Genomic DNA, 20138 nt, shown 5'->3' with positions numbered 1-20138 from the left:
TTTTTGGTTAGCAGCCTAGCACTTTAACCACTGTGTCACCAGGGTTCCTTGAAATACTTCTAACAAGTATTTTTTACTATGGACCAAACTCTGTGCTAAATGCTTTAACACATATGATCTCATTTAATCATCCCAACAACCATGTGAGGTAGATTTTATCCACACTTAAAGGATGATGAAACTGAGGCCCAGAGAGGTTAAACAAGTAATCCAAGATAACACAGCTAGTAAGTAGTAGAGCTGGGATGTGAACCCAATTTGTCTGACTTTCAAGAGTTGGATCTAAATGACAAATACTCTCTTGACGAATATATTTGGGGAAAGGAATGGCCTATTGATCTGCATAGATACTGCACCCACTCAGAGTGGTGAGAAGGATCGAAAAAGGATATTCACCGGGCAAGTTCTAACAAACAGAGAGAACACGATGTGAGTGAACTGCTAGACTGTGCAGTCTTTGAGGGGAGGGACCCTGTGTCCTTCCTCCTTGTGTTCATAACACCTAGACCAGTACTGGGCATGGGAGATGCTCTGTAAGAACTGGCCACTGCTGGAGTCCCACTTCCTATAATGAGAGGTCTAGCTACCCCAATGGGCCCCAAAGTTACGTGTTTTGTGGAAGAAGTTAAGGGTTAGATTGCTCTTTAAAAGTTAATAACAGAGTTAATAAATAAATAAAAGTTAATAACAGAGTTAATAAATAAAATGAAATATTCAAAACATAAAAATTTTTAGAGCTCCTATTTCATAAGAAGACACCTGGATGGCACAAGCGGTTGGCAACTGGCTGCTAACCTAAAGCTTGGCAGTTGGAACCCACCCTGCAACTCCACAGAAGGCAGGCCTGGGAAACCGCTTCGGTAAAGATTACAGCCAAGAAAACCCCATGGAGCAGTTCTATTCTGCACACATGGGATTGCCAGGAGTCGTGGTCGACTCCACGGTGGCAAACGACATTTCATAAAAAAGTGGGTTTGTACATTAGTCGTTTTGGACAACACACTGTGCTCCAGAGGCGTAGAGGGCTCCAGGAGAGTTGCTGCAGGAGTAGCAACATCCTTTTCCCAAAACTGAGTAAGTTTTTGGGTGACCTCAGTCATTTCTTTAGGTGACCACATAAACATTATCAGCCATACATGACCCAAGAAAGTCCGACCGGCGAACTCATGCAGTTAAGTTTTTCTGTCTCCCAAGCAGCCTCTCCCACCAAATGTCACACTGGGACTTACATGCGATGGTTATTTCGGCCGGCAGGTGGCGATCTTGCTTACAACAAGGTCTCTCAAAAGGTCCCCCAGGCAAACACTCAACAGAAAATTTAGAAAGGTTTCTCCATTGAGGATTCCTTGCAGAAGTTGCCGTTTGCAATGTGCAAGAGAAACCTGCTCAAAAGCAAACCGCTAGCTTCCCCTTCCTGATCACTGTTTTTTTGTTTTGGTTTGGTTTAAGGAAGAATTGATTTTTTCAACTTCTGGCAAGTGTTAAAATTTTTATTACAATTTTGGCAGATTCCCCCCCCCCTTTCATGCTGTAACCCCTTTATTAGATTATAAGCTTTCTCAGGTTAGAAAAGGTGTTTTATTCATTTTTGTAAATTCTAGAATTCCCTCTTTACTTCGAGTTGGTGCTCAGTAAGTATTTGGTTGAATAAATGAAGACGGTTCCAAAATTTGCGGCAAGGCCAAGAGTTTTCATATCTTTCTTTTTTTTGACCCTTTTCCCCCTAGGCGACTTAAACTTATCTTTCTCACTCATTTGAAGCTTACTCACATACAGACAACCTTGTCCTGCTGGCGCACTTGCTTCATGCACATAGTGGCTTACTTTCTCATCAAGGCTCTCCTTTCCTCAAAGACTGGGCTGATATTTTATGCACCTACAATATCTGGTTTAGTATCTGACACAGCACCAGGGGTACAGACAAACTGAGAACACACTATTGAAAAGAACATTTTCAGAATTGGTAAGAATTAACATAGAGCTTTTAAACAACATCTTATTTTTGAACTTCTCTCTCTCTCAAAAACTATTCCTTTTTCAATAGCCTGACAATTGGACAGTGAAACACAGTCCCCCAAATTAAGCGCTAACACTAAAAAATTAAAAATTCAACCTTATCGTCAAACAGGAAACGTCACTATTTCACTGAAGAATGGAGGATGAATTCAAATGGTGGTTTTGTGTGGGTTTTGGTTAGGAATTGTGCTGCAGTTGTTGGAAATGTTTGGATATGATCTTTGTGCTATGCCTTGATTAGTAATAAGGCGCCTAGGTCGGCCAGTTGTTTAGGTTTTCCTGAAGATGTAGATATATGTGTCCTGAGTCTGAAACCATAGACTTGGCCTCCAGGCTCAATGAAACATATTTTCACCACTGGATATACTTCTACCCTTCTCACAATACCTTGTAAAGGGCAGAAGGGCACAGTCATGGCCCTACAGAAATAATTAATGAGGAAAATATGTTGAGCAATGCCATCTCAGAGAAGACTGTTAGTCTTGGAATTTTTAAATGTACACCTCGGAAAACAAAAGAGAATTAAGAAAATTTGTAACTCTAATCGCAGGACAGGAAGGAAGCTTGAAATATGCTCTCATGGCAACTTTGTTGTTCTTCTGGTATCAGGATTATCAAATATACTTCCCAGAACATTCTACTTAACCCAAAAGGTAGAGCGTTCTTATTTTTTTCTCTAATTTACTGTATCCATAAAGTTACCTATATCTACTCTTGAGCTAAAGAAGTTCCCTTTAAAAGATTAATACAAATGACTAATGGACCACAAGCACCCCCACCTCCACCAGACTGAGTCCAGTACAACTAGATGGTGCCCAATACCACCATCGACTACTCTAACAGAGATCACAGTAGAGGGTCCCAGACAGAGCTGGGGAAAAATAAAGAACAAAATTCTAACTCACACACACACACACAAAATACCTGACTTACTGGTCTGACAGGGACTAGAGAAACCCAGAGAGTACAGCCCGTGGACACACTTATAACTCAGTAATGAAGTCACTCCTGAGGTTCACACCTCAGGCAAAGATTAGACAGGCCCATAAAACAAAGAAGACTAAATGGGCATACCAGCCCAGGGGCAAAAACAAGAAGGCAGGAGGGGAAAGAAGAGCTGGTAAGGGGGAACCCAAGGTCAAGAAGGGTAGAGTGTTTACATGTCGTGGGGTTGGCAACGAATGTCACAAAACTGCATGCGTATGAAACATTTACTGATGAAGATCAAAGACCACAGCTTCGGTATAGATTACACCACAACATAAAACAAAAATCCTCACAACTGGACCAATAAGCAACATCATGATAAACGGAGAAAAGATTAAGATTTTCAAGGATTTCATTTTACTTGGATCCACAATCAACACCCACGGAAGCGGCAGTAAAAAAATCAAAGACCCATTGCATTGGGCGAATCTGCTGCAAAAGATCTCTTTCAAGTGTTGAAAAGCAAAGATGTCATCTTGAAGACTAAGGTGCGCCTGACCCAAGCCATGGTATTTTCAGTCACGTCGTATGCATGCAAAAGCTGGACAATGAATAAGGAAGACTGAAGAAGAGTTGACACCTTTGAATTGTGGTGTTGGTGGAGTATTGAATATACCACGGACTGCCAGAAGAACAAACAAGTCTGTCTCGGAAGAGGTGCAGCTGGAACGCTCTTTATAAGCAAGGACGGCGAGACCACTTTGGACATATTATTAGGAGGGATCAGTCCCTGGAGAAGGTCACCATGCTTGGTAAAATAGAGGGTCAGTGAAAAAGAGGAAGACCCTCAACGAGGTGGATTGACACAGTGGCTGCAACAATGGGCTTAAGCATAGCAACAATTGTGAGGATGGTGCAGAACCGGGCAGTGCTTCTTTTGTTGAGCATAGGGTCGCTATGAGTTGGAACTGACTCGGTGGCACCTAACAACAACAACAGTTTGCTATGTAAACCTTCGTCTAAAGTACAACAAAAAAAATTTTTTTTCAATTCTTAAAAGTAATTACTAAATGACAGAATACTAAAGAATGTATAACACGTACGTCCTTCCTTGAGGTCAAAAAAATAGCAAGACAAAGTTCAAAGATTTTTGCAGAATGAGTGATAAGACATATAAAAAGAATACAAGTAAGCAAGAAGAGTGGAAAATTACCGACTTGTTAGAACAAAGCAGTGACAGCTGCTGGCTCTAAAATTAGGCACTGAGACAAGAAATTTTCTGAGCACCACTGAGAGAATCACAAAGGTTCAATCCATCCAGCACCTTTCAGAAAGATTTTAACCCCTAAAATGATACAGGACAAAGAGCTACTGCCAGGCTGATGCTTCGGTGGCTCATCACATCCCAAGACCTTGATGGTTACTGAGCCAGGGCCTTTCTCTACAGACGGCTGCTCCTGAAGGACAGCTCAAACTAACACCAAGGGCAGATAGCATGCACCCTTTTAAAGACTGTTGTGTTTTCTGTGATTTACTGAGATTCTTATGATTTCACAGACAATCTGAAATTTCGTACAGCACACATTACTTACATTTTCATTATACTCTGAAATCTTCCAGCCCAGACTCTGGAAATAAAATGATTCCCTAAAGGTTCAGGTTGCATCAGGAGGCATGTGAACACTTCTAGGCACTGGGTGGAAACCCTGGCGCCATAGTGGTTAAGAGCTACGGCTGCTAGCCGAAAGGTTGGCAGTTTGAATCCACCAGGTGCTCCCTGGAAACTCTAGGGGACAATTCTGCTCTGTCCTGCACGGTCGCTATGAGTCGGAATCGGCTCGACAGCAACAGGTTTGGTTTTGGTTGGTCAGGCACTGGGTGGAGTCCCTGAGTGGTACAAACGGTTAACACATTCAGCTGCTAACTGAGAGGTTTGAGTGTACCCAGAGGTGACTTAGAAGAAAAGCCTGGTGAGCTACTTCCAAAAAATCAGCCATTGAAAGTCCTATGGAGCACAGTTCTACTCTGACACACTCATCGTGAGTTGGAGCTGACTCAACGGCAGCTGGTTAGGCACCTGCATGGCGGGTATTTTTGACCTACCTGAAGTAGAAACTTAGCTAATGCTACTAAAAAACAAACAAAAATCCCACACAATGCTCTGTAAAACAGAGCAGTTCTGTCCTCAGGATGAAATACAGGGAACGTTCAGGAGCCCAAGACCTGGTTTCTCATCGGGCCTCTGCCCCTGCCTGCCTGAGGCCCTCAGACAAACCGTCTGGGCCTCCCAGTTTCCTCCCCCAAGAAGAGGGAGTAGCCTGACTTGTTTTAGCTAAGTCACAAGAATGTTGCTGGGGCGGACCAAGAAACCATTGCAAAAACACTGAAAATTTAAAATGCTAGAAGGTAAGCTGGCCCAAGGGTTTCTTTTGTTTTGTTTCATTATTGGTTGTATATTTTTTTACACTGTTGTTGTTGTGTGCTGTTGAGTTGATTCTGACTCATAGCGCGACAGACTAGAACTGCCCCCTAGGGTTTTCTAGGCTGTCATCTTTATGGGAATGTAGCAGTCAGCAGTCAGAACAAGTGGATACTGCGTGGTTTAAGGAACTTGCTCCTGAACATCGAAAGTAGGTAAAGCGAAAGGGAGAAACAATGAAGTAAAAGAGTTGAACAGAAGATTTCAAAGGGCGGCTGGAGAAGACAAAGTATTATAATGACAGTGCAAAGAGCTGGAAATGGAAAACCAAAAGGGAAGAACATGCTCTGTATTTCTCAAGCTGAAGGAACTGCAGAAAAAAATCAAGCCTGGAGTTGCAATACTGAAGGATTCTATGGGGAAAATATTAAATGACTCAGGAAGCATCAAAAGAAGATGGCAGGAATACAGTCATTATACCAAAAAGAATTGGTCGATGTTCAACCATTTCAGGAGGTACCGTATGAGCAGGAACCAACAGTACTGAAGGAAGAAGTCCAAGCTGCACTGAAGGTATTGGTGAAAAATAAGGGTCCAGGAATTGATGGAATACCTATTGATGGAATACAAAGGGATGCAGCGCTGAAAGTACTCACTCATCTATGCCAAAACTTTTAGAAGACAGCTACCTGGTCAACCGATTGGAAGAGATCCATATTTATGCCTATTTTCAAGAAAGGTGATCCCAGTGAATGCAGAAATTATCAAACAATATCAATATCACATGCAAGTAAAATTTTGCTGAAGATCATTCAAAAGTGGCTGCAGCAGGGAACTGCCAGAAATTCAAGCCGGATTCAGAAGAGGATGTGGAACTAGGGATATCATTGCTGATGTCAGATGGATCCTGGCCGAAAGCGAGAATACCAGAAGGATGTTTACCTGTATTTTATTGACTATGCAAAGGTATTTAACTGTGTGGAACATAACAGATTATGGATAAGATTTCGAAGAACGGGAATTCCAGAACAATTAATTGTGCTCATGAGGAACCTGTACATAGATCAAGAGGCAGTTTTTTGGACAGAACAAGGGGCTACTGCGTGGTTTAAAGTCAGAAGGGGGTGTGTAAGGGTTGTATCCTTTCACCATACCTATTTAATCTGTATGCTGAGCAAATAATCCAAGAAGCTGAACTGTTTGAAAAAGAACAGGGCATCAGGATTGGAGGAAGACTCATTAACAACCCGCATTATGCAGATGACACAACCTTGCTTGCTGAAAGTGAAGAGGACTTGAAGCACTTACTGATGAAGATCAGAGACCACAGCCTTCAGTATGGATTACAGCTCAACATGAAGAAAACAAAAAATCCTCACAACTGGACCAATAAACCATATCGTGATAAATGGAAAAGAGACTGAGGTTTTCAAGGATTTCATTTTACTTGGATCCACAATCAACACCCACGGAAGCAGCAGTCCAGAAATCAAAAGATACATTGCATTGGGCAAATATGCTGCATAAGACCTCTTCAAAGTGTTGAAAATCAAAGACATCACCTTGAAGACTAAGGTACTCCTGACCCAAGCCAATGTGTTTTCAATCGCTTCCCATGCATGTGAAACCTGGACTATGACTAAGAAGACCAAAGAAGAATTGACACCTTTGAATTGTGGTGTTGAAGGAGAATATTGAATATTGAATATATCATGGACTGCCAAAAGAACAAACAAATCTGTCTTGGAAGAAGTGCAACCAGAATGCTCCTTAGAAGCAAGGATGGCAAGACTACATCTCACATATTTTGGACATGTTGTCAGGAGGGATCAGTCCCTGGAGAAGGACATCATGCTTGGTAAAGCAGAAGGTCAGTGAAAAAGAGGAAGACCCTCAATGAGATGGATTGACATAGTGGCTGCAACAATGGGTTTAAGGATAACAACAATTGTGAGGATGGCGCAGGACAGGGCAGTGTTTCGTTCTGTTGCACATACGGTCACTATTAGTCGGAACCAACTCGATGGCACCTAACAACAACAACAAAGATTTACAACCTTGGAAACCCTATGAGGCAGTTCTAATCTGTCCCACCATGAGTTGGAATTGACTCAACGGCTATGGATTGGTTTTTGGTTTTATCTTTACAGGAGCATGTCTCCAGGTCCTTCTCTGGTGGAGTTGTTGGTGGGTCCAAACCGTCAACTTTTCAGTTTTTCTACCAAGTGCTTAACCATTGGGCCACTGGGGCTTTTTTTTTTTTTTAACACTAGTAGTGGTCAGTTGGAGCCCTGGTGGCACACTGGTTCAGCATTTGGCTGCTAACCAAAAGGTCAGCAGTTAGAATCCACCAGCTGCTCCTTGGAAACACTATAGCGCAGTTCAACTCTGTCCTGTATGGTCAGTATGAGTCAGAATTGACTCAACGGCAACAGGTTTGGAGGTCATTTGCTGTTTTGACTACCCAGCATCAAATGCCCTTTTTCTGGTAACAGTCAACAAATTTGCCCCTGAGAACCACCACCTCTGTCACTCAAGTCTTATGCTTTGGGTGGAGTTGACCACTCTCCCCACCCCTGGTGGGGCAGGAGGCTAAGGCATGGCCACAGATGGCATGTGGGATGCTGTGTGGCTTTGGATAGGGCTTCTGGACCATGATGGGTGTCCGCTCTTGCGCTACCACGGTGGACTTGAACCTGGAAGGTTGTGAAGGTGGAGCTGTGGCCTCTTTGCCTCCACATGACCCTAAGAATGAAGCCAATACCCAGGGAGAAGAGCCAAGATGGAGACAGGGGGGGCTGAGTACTTCACTTTGACATCCTGGATCCAGCTCCTCTGGGACTACTCTGTCATTTCAATGCATTTCCTTTTGTTTAATCTGGTTTCTGTTGGGTTTTCCGAAACTTAAAATAACAAGAATCTTAACTGACAAGACGAGGTTATAAAAGTTATACAAATACAGCATCATTTGAGGGCAAGTTTTAGAATCAATAAACAGTGAAAGGGTTGTTAAGCATAATTTTTCATAAATAGTTTTTACTGGTTACAGATTGCAGCAGTTAGAGCCTCCCTAGCTCTCCTTTCAGGGAAAATTCAGATTTTCAATTCCAAGGAGCCCTTGTGGTGCAATGGATAAGCACTCAGCTGCTAACCGAAGGGTGGGTGGTTCAAACCCACCAGCCACTCCACAAGAGAAAGACCTGGAGATCTGCCTCCATAAACATTATAGCCAAGAAAAGCCCATGGAACAGTTCTACTCTGTCACACTAGCAGTCAAAATGGAATCAATGGCACCCAACAACATGGTAGTTACTCTTCCTTCACTGGAAAATCATAATCAGCATGGAGCAGGGAAACATCACTACTGTAGATCGGGACTTCTCAGCTCAGACTCTATGGACATTTTGGCCAGATAATTCCTTGTTGTGGAGGGCTGTCCCGAGAATTGTAGGATCTTTAGCAGTATTGAAAAGGAAAATTAACAACAGACATCTTACTTTGATTTTAAGGTTTCCCTTAACTATAAAACCAAATATCAGCCATTAAAAAGCCTGCCAGAAAGGAGAATGAAGAACACCAAGGACACATGGTAATTATGAGCCCAAGAGACAGAAAGGACCACATAAACCAGAGACTACATCATCCTGAGACCAGAAGAGCTAGATGGTGCCTGGCTACAACTGATGACTGCCCTGACAGGGAACACAACAGAGAACCCCTGAGGGAGCAGGAGAGCAGTGGGATATAAAAAATGCAGACCCCAAATTCTCATAAAAAGATCAGACTTAATGGTCTGACTGAGACTAGAAGGACCCCAGTGGTCATGGCCCCCAGACCTTCTGTTGGCCCAGGACAGGAACCATTCCCGAAGCCAACTCTTCAGACAGGGATTGCACTGGACAATGGGTTGGAGAGGGATGCTGGTGAGAAATGAGCTCCTTGGATCAGGTGGACACTTGAGACTGTGTTGGCATCTCCTGCCTGGAGGGGAGATGAGAGGGTAGAGGGGGTTAGAAGCTGGAGAAATGGACATGAAAAGAGGGAGTGGAGGGAGGGAGCGGGCTGTCTCATTAGGGGGAGAGAAATTGGGAGTATGTAGCAAGTATATAAGTTTTTGTGTGACAGACTGACTTGATTTGTAAACTTTCACTTAAAGCACAATAAAAATTATTTAAAAAAAAAAAAATCCTGCCAGAATCTGCTCTGCAGCCATGTAAATTTGTTTTATCCTGCTAGAAATGGAGGATGACCACATGGGATCACAAAATGGAGGATAACTACATCATTAACATAACTGCTGAATTACATCATTACAGAACTGACAAACCACTAAGCATCATGGCCCAGCAAGTTGACACATAACCTTAATTAGCCACCACAGCCAGCTTAGTCTCACCTCACGCCTCAGTGATTGTTACTGCCACACGTATGTCATTAATGCATGAAACAGCTGATTGACTTTTTTTTTTTTTTTTTTTTTTACCATTTTCATAAATGGAACATGTTGGATAACGAGAGAGTCAGCGAGTGAGGATTTGGTGCCTACTCCTCATTTATCAACGCGGTTGGGTTCCAAACACCTGGCTGTTACACAAAAATTGGTGATATGGGTGGCCCAGGCCTAACTAAGACTGTTTGAGAGTTTACTTTAATCTACCGTACTCAAGGAGCAAGGGACAATCTGAAACGAATGAAAGCATTTTAATCTTACGATTCCTGACTGACTCTTGATTTAAGCTTAATATCGCACATTTCAAGGTTCAGTGGAAACTTAATGTATTAGATGTTGGTTTACTGTGTACACAGATAAAAATGAAAATACAGTGTATCATATTTTACAATAACACACTACTGGGCAACAAAATTAATCAGATGTAAAACCTTTGAGTGGTAACTTTTCTGCGTTTTCAGAATTGGCCGTAAAGCTGGTTGATGGCCCACGGTCCTCGGAATCATTGATTGTTCCTGAGCATGGAGTCTGCAATCCCGAGACAGGACTTAGCAATTACAAGGAAAGGAAAGGTGACGAGGCAGTAACTTTTTGGAAATAACCACTAAGTTTGGTTTGAACAGTTTTTTTTTCTTCTTCTTCTTCATATATTTCACAATAACCCTTCATGGTTTCATTCATTTCACATTCTACCTTCTGAAAACGTTAGACATTTGGGTCTATGCTTCCTAATTCTGATAAAAAGTGTTGTTAATATCCACAAAAATTTTAGCCAATTTTTTTACACTAAACATTTTTGGCTCTCTTTCTACACTTTTTTTGTTCTTCCTCTTCCACATTGCGTTTTCAATTCTTCTTGTAGCTCAATCAATTCTTCAGTCGAAAGCTCTCCCTCTTTGCAACCTATCAAATCATTCACATCACCTACATCAACCTCTAAATCAAGGGCTTTTGTTAGCAACAAAATTTTACTGTTTATTTCAGCCCTAAACACTGATAATCTGTGGTGTCCCCTCCTCTGCTTACTCATTATTCAAATGGGATATGTGAGTTATATATATATATACGTTAGCAGCATTTGGCTGCTAACCAAAAGGTTAGCAGTTCAAATCCATCAACTGCTCTTTGGAAACCCTATGGGGCAGTTCTACTCTGTCCTATAGGGTTGCTATGAGTCAGAATCAACTCCATGGCAATGGGTTTATATATCCCAAGAGATCCACCGAGAGAAGGACTTTCAACTACACCTGAGTAGCAGACAGATGTCAGTGAAGAAGTTGAAGTGGTAAGGGTCTCATAGCTCAAACAACCTTGCATGGGAGCCCTCATGACCCTGTGTGGACTTTGTTTCCAGCTGGCACGTTCTCACTCACTGGCGCTGGTATGTATTGCACTTAGTGCCCTGCCAGTTCCCTTTCACTGCGGCACTCATTTTCCTTGTGTCCTGCCTGCCTGGCATCTACGAGTCTTTGCTTTGGACAACTGGTAGCCGTGTTTTGTTGCTGCCGTAAGAGTGTGCTTACCTTGCCTATTGGGTGGCCCTGCTCAGTACAAGAGGAACAGCAGATTCACACATTTGGTGTTTGTGCTTGGATGTGAAACCAGTGGGACAATGCTACCATCTGTGGGATTATGACCCGCCCAGAGCCTCAGGTGGCCTCGGAGATCCAGTCCCCCTGGCATCCCGCCCGACACCTGCCAGACCTAGGTCGATGTGGAGTGCTCCTCATTCCAGGAAGGAGAGGGAGGGGTGGAAGCCCCACCCACTCACCCCCACCCGTCAAGTTACTGGGGAGCCTGATGCTAAACCACTGATAGATGACCTGCTTCTGGTTAGGGGTTTCCCACGTAGCAGAGCAGCTCCCTGGCTTTTTTCTATTAAGTCAGCTCTGGACACAACGGTTTGTCTTGCGTTTTGCAATTCTCTGTCTTCTTTCCCGAGGGTCCGGCGCTGCCACTGCCCTTCAGCCCCCGCGTGCCCCTGGTCCGCGCGCGTTGGATCAGTGGCGGGTCTCTCGCACACGCCCGGCTGGCCTCGGTAGGGAAGCGCGCGTCCCGCCAGGGCAAGGGGTAAAGGGGGGCTATAGGGATCTCTGCGCAAGCGGAGTGGGGGGAAGGGACGCCCCCCGCGGCGGTCCTGCCTCATGTCGCCCGCCTCTCCCCGCATCCGGCCAGGGCGCCCTGCCAGGGCCTGGGACCGGGTGCCGAAGAGGTGCCGGGGGACGACGCCGACCGGAGAAGGGGCGGCCCGCAACCCCTGTCCCAACTGCCGTCGCGGGTCAGGGGGCGGCGGCCGCGCGCGCACGAGGACTACGCCGTCCGCGTCCCCAGGTCTTCTCCTCCCGCGCGGGGTGCTTCCGGGCGGGCGCCAGCCCTTACGCCCCCCAATTCTCCCCGAGGTTCGGGTTGTCCAGCCTGCTCTGCGGCGCGTCGCATCGGTCCGGATCTCAGGGGGATTGAGTGAGAGTGTGAGGTCCTGGCCGGGAAACCTGGGTCGACTAGGTAGACCCAGATGGGACTTGGTCTGTTTCCAAAGACACGGACCGCCCTGAGCTAGGTCACCCGGATATTTCTCTCCTTCACGAAGCTGTTGGGTCAGCCGGTTCTGGGGCTATGTGGTATGTATGCATCCATCCCTGTGTGCTGTCTGCGTGCGTCCGTGTCTTTGTCCATGTGCTTGTTCCGTGTGTGTGTGTGTGTGTTGTGTGTCTGTGTCTGCCAGTTCTACCACGTCAGTTTGTACCGAGGTTCCAGTCTGATGCCGGGCTTCCTGTGCTCTGAGATTTTTTTTTTTTTTTGCTCTGAGATTTTGTCTGTGGCCAGGCCGTTCTGAAGACTTCCATGTCTTTCCATGGGGACCGGGCCGACCAGATGTGCCCAGACTCCAGAAATCTACCTTTCACCTCATCCCGGAGGACGAATAGGTGGGCCGGGGGCTTCAGGTGTGGGCTTCGAGAGCCAGGTGGGGGACGGGAGCGTGGCGTGGTGGGTGCTGAGTGGCCTTCAGGTTCAGTGGGGGCGGGACTCTCCGGTCGGCTCGTCGGTGCCCTCTCCTCCCCTTTGCCCTTCCCGACACCCGGTCCCTCCAGGTGATCTTTTCTTCCCCTCCTCCTCCTCTTCCTCCTCCAAACCTTTGCCCACCTGCTCCCCTGCCACTGGGCGGGCGCCACCTGGCTGCCAAGTTTGGCTGGATCCCTATATCCGCGAGGTGGGGCCTACGGGAATGGGGGCGGCAGCGGGGTTGGCGTCGCCTGGACCGAGGGTCTGACCCTCACCACCGGCCGAGTGGGGGGCGGGATGGGGGTAACGGTTGTTCTTGTCCGCAGCGGTGCTTCTGATACCATTGCGATTGTACTCCTGCCATTAAATAAAGTTTCTCCGTCCAAGAGGAGTGTGTTCGCTTTACTGAGGATGATGACGGGGTTGTCGGCTGGCCGGCCGACCATGCACACACACGGCAGCCACCGGGAAGTTCTCCCAGTCCTCTGCCCCTTAGCACACCGCCAGCCGCCACGCGGGACCCACCGCTCCCCTCTCCCCCCACGACCTACGTCCGCGGGCCCCACGCGCGACCCCACCGTTCCCCTCTCCCCCCACGCGCGACCCCACCGCTCCGCTCTCCCCCACGACCTGCGTCCGCATGCCCCACGCGCGACCCCACCGTTCCCCTCTCCCCCCACGCGCGACCCCACCGCTCCGCTCTCCCCCACGACCTGCGTCCGCATGCCCCACGCGCTACCCCACCGCTCCCCTCTCCCCCACGACCTACGTCCGCGCGCCCCACCGCTCCCCTCTCCCCCACGACCTACGTCCGCGCGCCCCACGCGCGACCCCACCGCTCCCCTCTCCCCCACGACCTACGTCCGCGCGCCCCCCGCGCGACCCCACCGCTCCCCTCTCCCCCACGACCTACGTCCGCGCGCCCCACGCGCGACCCCACCGCTCCCCTCTCCCCCACGACCTACGTCCGCGCGCCCCACGCGCGACCCCACCGCTCCCCTCTCCCCCACGACCTACGTCCGCGCGACCCCCGCGCGACCCCACCGCTCCCCTCTCCCCCACGACCTACGTCCGCGCGCCCCCCGCGCGACCCCACCGCTCCCCTCTCCCCCACGACCTACGTCCGCGCGCCCCACGCGCGACCCCACCGCTCCCCTCTCCCCCACGACCTACGTCCGCGCGCCCCCCGCGCGACCCCACCGCTCCCCTCTCCCCCACGACCTACGTCCGCGCGCCCCACGCGCGACCCCACCGCTCCCCTCTCCCCCATGACATACGTCCGCGCGACCCCGCGCGACCCCACCGCTCCCCTCTCCCCCACGACATACGTCCGCGCGCCCCACGCGCGACCCCACCGCTCCCCTCTCCCCCATGACATACGTCCGCGCGCCCCAGGCGGGACCCCACCGCTCCCCTCTCCCCCACGACCTACGTCCGCGCGCGCGGGAGCTGCTGGCAATCTCGCGATGCGCTCGGAGGAGCCATTTTTTCTCAGTCCTCGGAGTAGCCTGGAAACCCTTCACGCGGGCCCGAGGGTCTTGGCGTGGGCGTGGGCGGCCGGCCTCAATTTCCTTAAGCCGGCCCGCGGTCCCAGGAACCTCCCAGGCCTCGGTGGGACGTTTCCAGGTCGGCCCGGGAGGCCCGGAGCCGATCCGTACCGACCTCGGAAGGGCGCCCCGGCCACTGTCTCCCGGCCACCGTCTCCCACTCCCCGCTTCCCAGCCTCGGGATCATTTCCCCAAGGCCTCCCGGGGTCCCTCCCCGTCACCGCCTGCCAGCCTGCGTCGCAGGAGAATTAAAAAGAAAACTCGGTGGTGGTGGTTTTTTTTTTTTTTTTTTTTTTAATTTGGATGGTGGTGAAAACACAGCTAAGAAAGCTTTGCCTGTTCAACATTTTCTACAAGTAGGGATCAGTGACAGGGATGACGTTTCGTCTTGTTCACCGCTTCTAAAAGATTCCACCACCATTAAGAGAAAAACTCGGTGACCCCTAAGCAAAGACTCCCCCTTTCCGTCCCTCCCTTCCTGGCCCTGGTAACCACTGAGCTTTGGCCTCTATCCGCTGGCCCACTTCATGCAAGTGGGATTCGTAGGATATCTATGCCTAACCACTGACGCAGAATGGCCTTCCTTCCGTTGATTTCGATCTTTTATTTTAGTAACGGTCTAGAGGTCTATAGAGTTTTCTCTGTACAAGTCTTGTCACCTTCCCGGTGACATTTCTTCCTAGGTACTTTGTTCTTTTAGATGCTCTGGTCAGTGCTTACGTTTCCTCCCTTTCCCTTTCCTGCTTGCTTATTCTAAGTATAGGACCATGTCGTGGTCTTCAAAAAAAGGATCGTTGTACTTCTTCCTTCCCCATGGGGGTACCATCCATTCTTTTTTTTAAATTGTATTTTATCTTATCCTGTCTATGATCATACATATGTCTACTTCTTTCCCCCCTAGGTAGCCTAATAGCTCTGGTTAGGACTTCCAGAATGTAGATTAGCAGTGGTGAGAGTCGGCAGCATCCCTGTCTGTTTCCTGATTTTATGGAAAAAGCTCTCAGTGTTTCTGCATTGAGTATTATGTCAGCTATGGGCCTTTCATAAAATGCACCCAATCCTCTTTAAGAATTTCCCTTCTATTCCTATTTTGTTGAGTGGTTTTTTAATTAGGAGAAGTTGTTGAATTTTGTCAAAAGCCTTATCTGCACCTACGGAGATGATCGTGCGCCTCTGTGAGGTCTTTTCTGGGTTGGGTTGTTCGTCTTTCTGACCGAGCAGTTGTAGGCAGAAGTGGAGGTAATGTTCTACATCCGTGTGGGAGCCCGAGAAGGCCTGAGGGGAGGGCCTGAGCTCCCACCCAATGCGAATGCGTCCATGAGACGGGGATCTGCCAAGGCCGCCTCAGTGAAAATTTTCCTAGTCCACCGTGGGAGTCAGGGGAGCCGGTCTGTGCCGGTCGGTACCGGGAGGCAGTTTCCTGTCCACCAGCCCGCCAGCCTGAGCATGCGGTGGCCCTTCCCTGAGTCAGCCCTCGGTCCCAGGAACCGCCTAGGCCTCCATGAAATGTTTCCGAGTCCTTCTGCCGGAGAACCGGCTGGGGTGGGGGGTGGGGGGAACTTGTCTTCGGCGTCCCCTGGCAGTGCTCCACATTTCCCCTACCTCCCCCCCTTCGCCTCCTTGGATCCTTTCCCCAAGTCCACCAGCCCACCCGGGATTCCTCCCCTGGACCATCTGCCTGCCTGCCTACGTCGCAGGAGAATTAAAAGTAAAACTTTTGGTTATTGCTTGCTTTTAATTTGGATGGTGCCGGAAATACAGATAAGAAAACATCTGCCCATTCACACTTTTGACAGGTTCCCTCCCACGCCTGGTAATCACTCATCCACTTTGGCATTTACCCATTGGCCTAGTTCACATCAGTGGGAACACTAGGATATCTGTCCCAATCCACTGACGGGGAATGGCCTTCCTTCCATTAGTTTCGGTCTTCTTTCATGTTACCTCCATCAACCCAGCAACAGTCCTGTGACTTAGCTAAGACAAGTAAGGCTACTCCCTCTTCTTGGGGGAGGCAACTAAAGGCCAGGTGGTTTGTCTGAGAGTCTCAGGAAGGCAGGGGCAGAGGCCCGATGAGAAATCAGGTCTTGGGCTCCTGAACTTTCCCTGTATTTCATCCTGAGGATAGAACTGCTCTGTTTACAGATCATCGTGTGGGACTTTTGTTTGTTTTTTAGTAGCATTAGCTAAATTTCTACTTCAACCTGACCCATTGCCGTTGAGTCGATTCCAACTCACAGCAACCCCATAGGATAGAGTAGAACTGCCCCATAGAGTTTCCAAGGAGCGCCTGGTGGATTTGAACTGCCAAACTTTTGGGTCAGGAGCTGTAGCTCTTAACCAGTATGCCACTAGGGTTTCCAGTTTCTACTTCAGGTAGGTGAGAAATACCTGCCATCCAGGTGCCTAACCAGTTGTCATTGAGTCAACTCCAACTCATAATGACCCCATGTGTGTCAGAGTAAAACTGTGCTCCGTAGGGCTTTCAATGGCTGATTTTTTGGAAGTAGCTCACCAGGCTTTTCTTCTGAGGCACCTCTGGGTACACTCGAACTCCAACCTTTCAATTAGCAGCTGAGTGTGTTAACCATTTGTACCACTCAGGGACTCCACCCAGTGCCTAGAAGTGTTCACATTCCTCCTCATGCAACCCAAACATTTAGGGAATCCTTTTATTTCCAGGGTCTCGGCTGGAAGATTTCAGAGTATAATGAAGATGTAAGTAATGTGTGCTGGATTTTCAGATTGCCTGTGAAATCATAAGAATCTCAGTAAATCACAGAAAACACGACAGTCTTTAGGGGCGCACACTGTCTGCCCTTGGTGTTAGTTTGAGCTGTCCTCTGAGTGCAGCCGTCTGTAGAGAAAGGCCCTGGCTCAGTAAGCATAGAGGTCTTGGGATGTGATGAGCCACCGAAGCATCAGCCTGGCAGTAGCTCTTTGTCCTGTATCATTTTAGGGGTTAAAATCTTTCTGAACGGTGCTGGATGGATTGAACCTTTGTGATTCTCTCAGTGGTGCTCAGAAATTTCGTAGTCTCTGTTCCTAATTTTAGAGCCAGCAGCTGTCACTGCTTTGTTCTAACAAGTCGGTAATTTTCCACTGCCCTTGCTTACTTGTATTCTTCTTTCTATGTCTTATCACTCATTCTGCAAAAAACTTCGAACTTGGTCTTATTATTTTTTTGACCGTAAGGAAGGACGTGCATGTTATATATTCTGTCCTTTATTAATTACTTTTAAGAAATTTAAAGCTTCTCTCTTTGAGACATAAAGTATCACCTTTTATTTTACCCAAATACACTCTATCTATATAATAAACCTTCTTACATTAGCTCCTGGTATGATAGACAAAGTGTTTTATCACGGAAGTTTTATAGCCCATGGTATACAATGCTTTTACATCTCCATAAGAGAAGCTTTGCTCTTTGCTTGTTTGCTGGTTTCTTATTTGTTCACTTATTAATTTTCTTTTTTTAGCATTCCATGGGTACTTACTAAAAAAATTCCTTAAAGGTAATTTGCAAGTGGTGTCATAATTTAGACCAGGTCCCTAGGTGGTGCAAATGGCTTATGATTGGCTGCTAACCTAAAGGTTGGTGGTTTGAACCCACCCAGCAGTGCCATGGAAGAAAGGCCTGATGATCTTCTGAAAAGATTACAGCCAAGAAAACCCTATGGAGCAGTTCTCCTCTGTAGGACACAGGGTTGTCGTGAGTCGGGATCAACTTGACAGCAACAGGTTGGCTCATTTGTATTTTTGGTTCATCATAATTTAGGAGTCCCTGGGTGGCACAAACAGGCACTTGACTGCTAACTGAGAGGTTGATGTTCACACCCACCCACGGGCACCTCAGAAGAAAGGCCTGGCGATCAGCTTCCAATAGGTCACAGCCTTGAAAACCCTACGGAGCACAGTTCTACTCTGCATGCATGGGGCCATCATGAGTTAGAACTGAATTGATGGCAGTTGGTTAACAGGTTTTTTTTTTTTTTTTAATTTTGATTTTGTGTTTTGTATTTATCTGGGATTAGCTTCACAATAATCCAGTTTAAGGGGTCAGAGGAATGGATAGGGGGCTAAGAAACAAGACTGGCCATGAGCTGGTAACTGTTGCGTGGTAGGTGGTGGGAACATGGTGGGTGCTTCATTATTGAATACTCTCTCTTCTTTTGTGCATGCTTGAAATTTTCCATAATAAAAATGTTTAACTTTTTGTGCATAAAGATTATTTCAAATATTTAAAAATTATGCTGGTTGCAGGTGGGAAATATATTACACTTGTTTTTCTTTGATTCACATAGGTTAAAAAAAAACATAGGTTACAAAATTTAAAAAAAGAAAGACAGAAAAACTTTATCATAATCTTCATCTCCAACCTAGTAAATAGTAACTCTAAATATTATTGCCATTTTTACTGGTTTTTTTTTTTTTTTTAGAGTTCTCTACTAATAGGAATCTTAGCTACAACCCATATAAATTTTATTTTATTAAATTCTGTCTTCTACGTGATCAGTCAAACTAGATTTTGAAAAAGGTGAAATCATTTCGTAATATAAGGACTCATGGTTTTTAAAAGTTTGAAAACTCCAAACCAGAATATAATAAAAACTGTATGTTTGACACTTCAAAACTTTTTGGTGACTTGAGAATATGTCTGAATTCTCTGTTCTCATGAGCTTGACGTTTTCACATGGGCCCACAAAGAAAGAAAAGTATTGCTCTCAAATTTGGGGGAAATCTAAAGGGGACTCCTTTAGCTCAAGCGTAGGAGTAGGTAACTTCATGGATACCATAAATTGGAGACAAAAGTAAGTACAGTCTACCTTTTGGGTTAAGTAGAATGTTCTGGGAAGCCTGCTTGAAGCTTTTGATAATCCTGATCCCAAGAGAACGAACACAAAGTTGCCATGAGAGCATATTTCGAGCTTCCCTTCCTGTCCTGCATTTAAAGTTACAGTTTATCTTAATCCTCCTTTGTTTCCTGAGGTATAAATTGTATTCTACACAGTTGTCCCTGTCTATGCCTTTTAGGTAAAACTTACAACATTTTGGTCTATTAAAAATTCCAAGAGTAACCGTCTTCTCTGAGATGGTATTGCTCAACATGTTGTCCTCATTATTTCTGTAGGGCCATGACTGCGCCCTTCTGCTGCTTACAAAGTATTGTGAGGATAGAAGTATATCCAGTAATGAAAACGTGTTTCATTGAGTCTGGAGGCCAAGTCTATTGTTTCAGAGTCAGGACACATACATCTATGTCTTCAGGAAAACCTAAATGACTGGCCGACCTAGGCGCCTTGTTACTAATCAAGGCACAACACAAAGATCATATCCAAACATTTCCAACAACTGCAGAACAATTCCCAATCAAAACCCACACAAAGCCACCGTTTGTATTCATCCTCCATTCTTCAGTGAAATAGCGACATTTCCTGTTTGACGATAAGGTTGAATTTTAAATTTTTCAGTGTTAGCGCGTATTTTGGGGGACTGCGTTTCACCGTCCAATTGTCAGACTGCCGAAATAGTTTTTGAGAGAGAAGTTCACAAATAAAATGTTATTTAAGAGCGCAATATTAATTCTTACCAATTCTGAAATGGTTCTTTTCAACAGTATATTCAGAGTTTGTCTGTACACTTGGTGCTGCATCAGATACTACACCAGGTATCGTGTAGGTACATAAAATATCAGCCCAGTCTTTGAGGGAAGGACAACCTTGGTGAGAAAGTAAGCCACTATGTGCACGAAGCAAGTGAGCAACGGGACAAGCTTGTA

This window comes from Loxodonta africana, chromosome 21 (genome assembly GCF_030014295.1).
Source record: "Loxodonta africana isolate mLoxAfr1 chromosome 21, mLoxAfr1.hap2, whole genome shotgun sequence".
NCBI lineage: Eukaryota > Metazoa > Chordata > Mammalia > Proboscidea > Elephantidae > Loxodonta > Loxodonta africana.
This window is presented reverse-complemented; position numbering follows the sequence as displayed.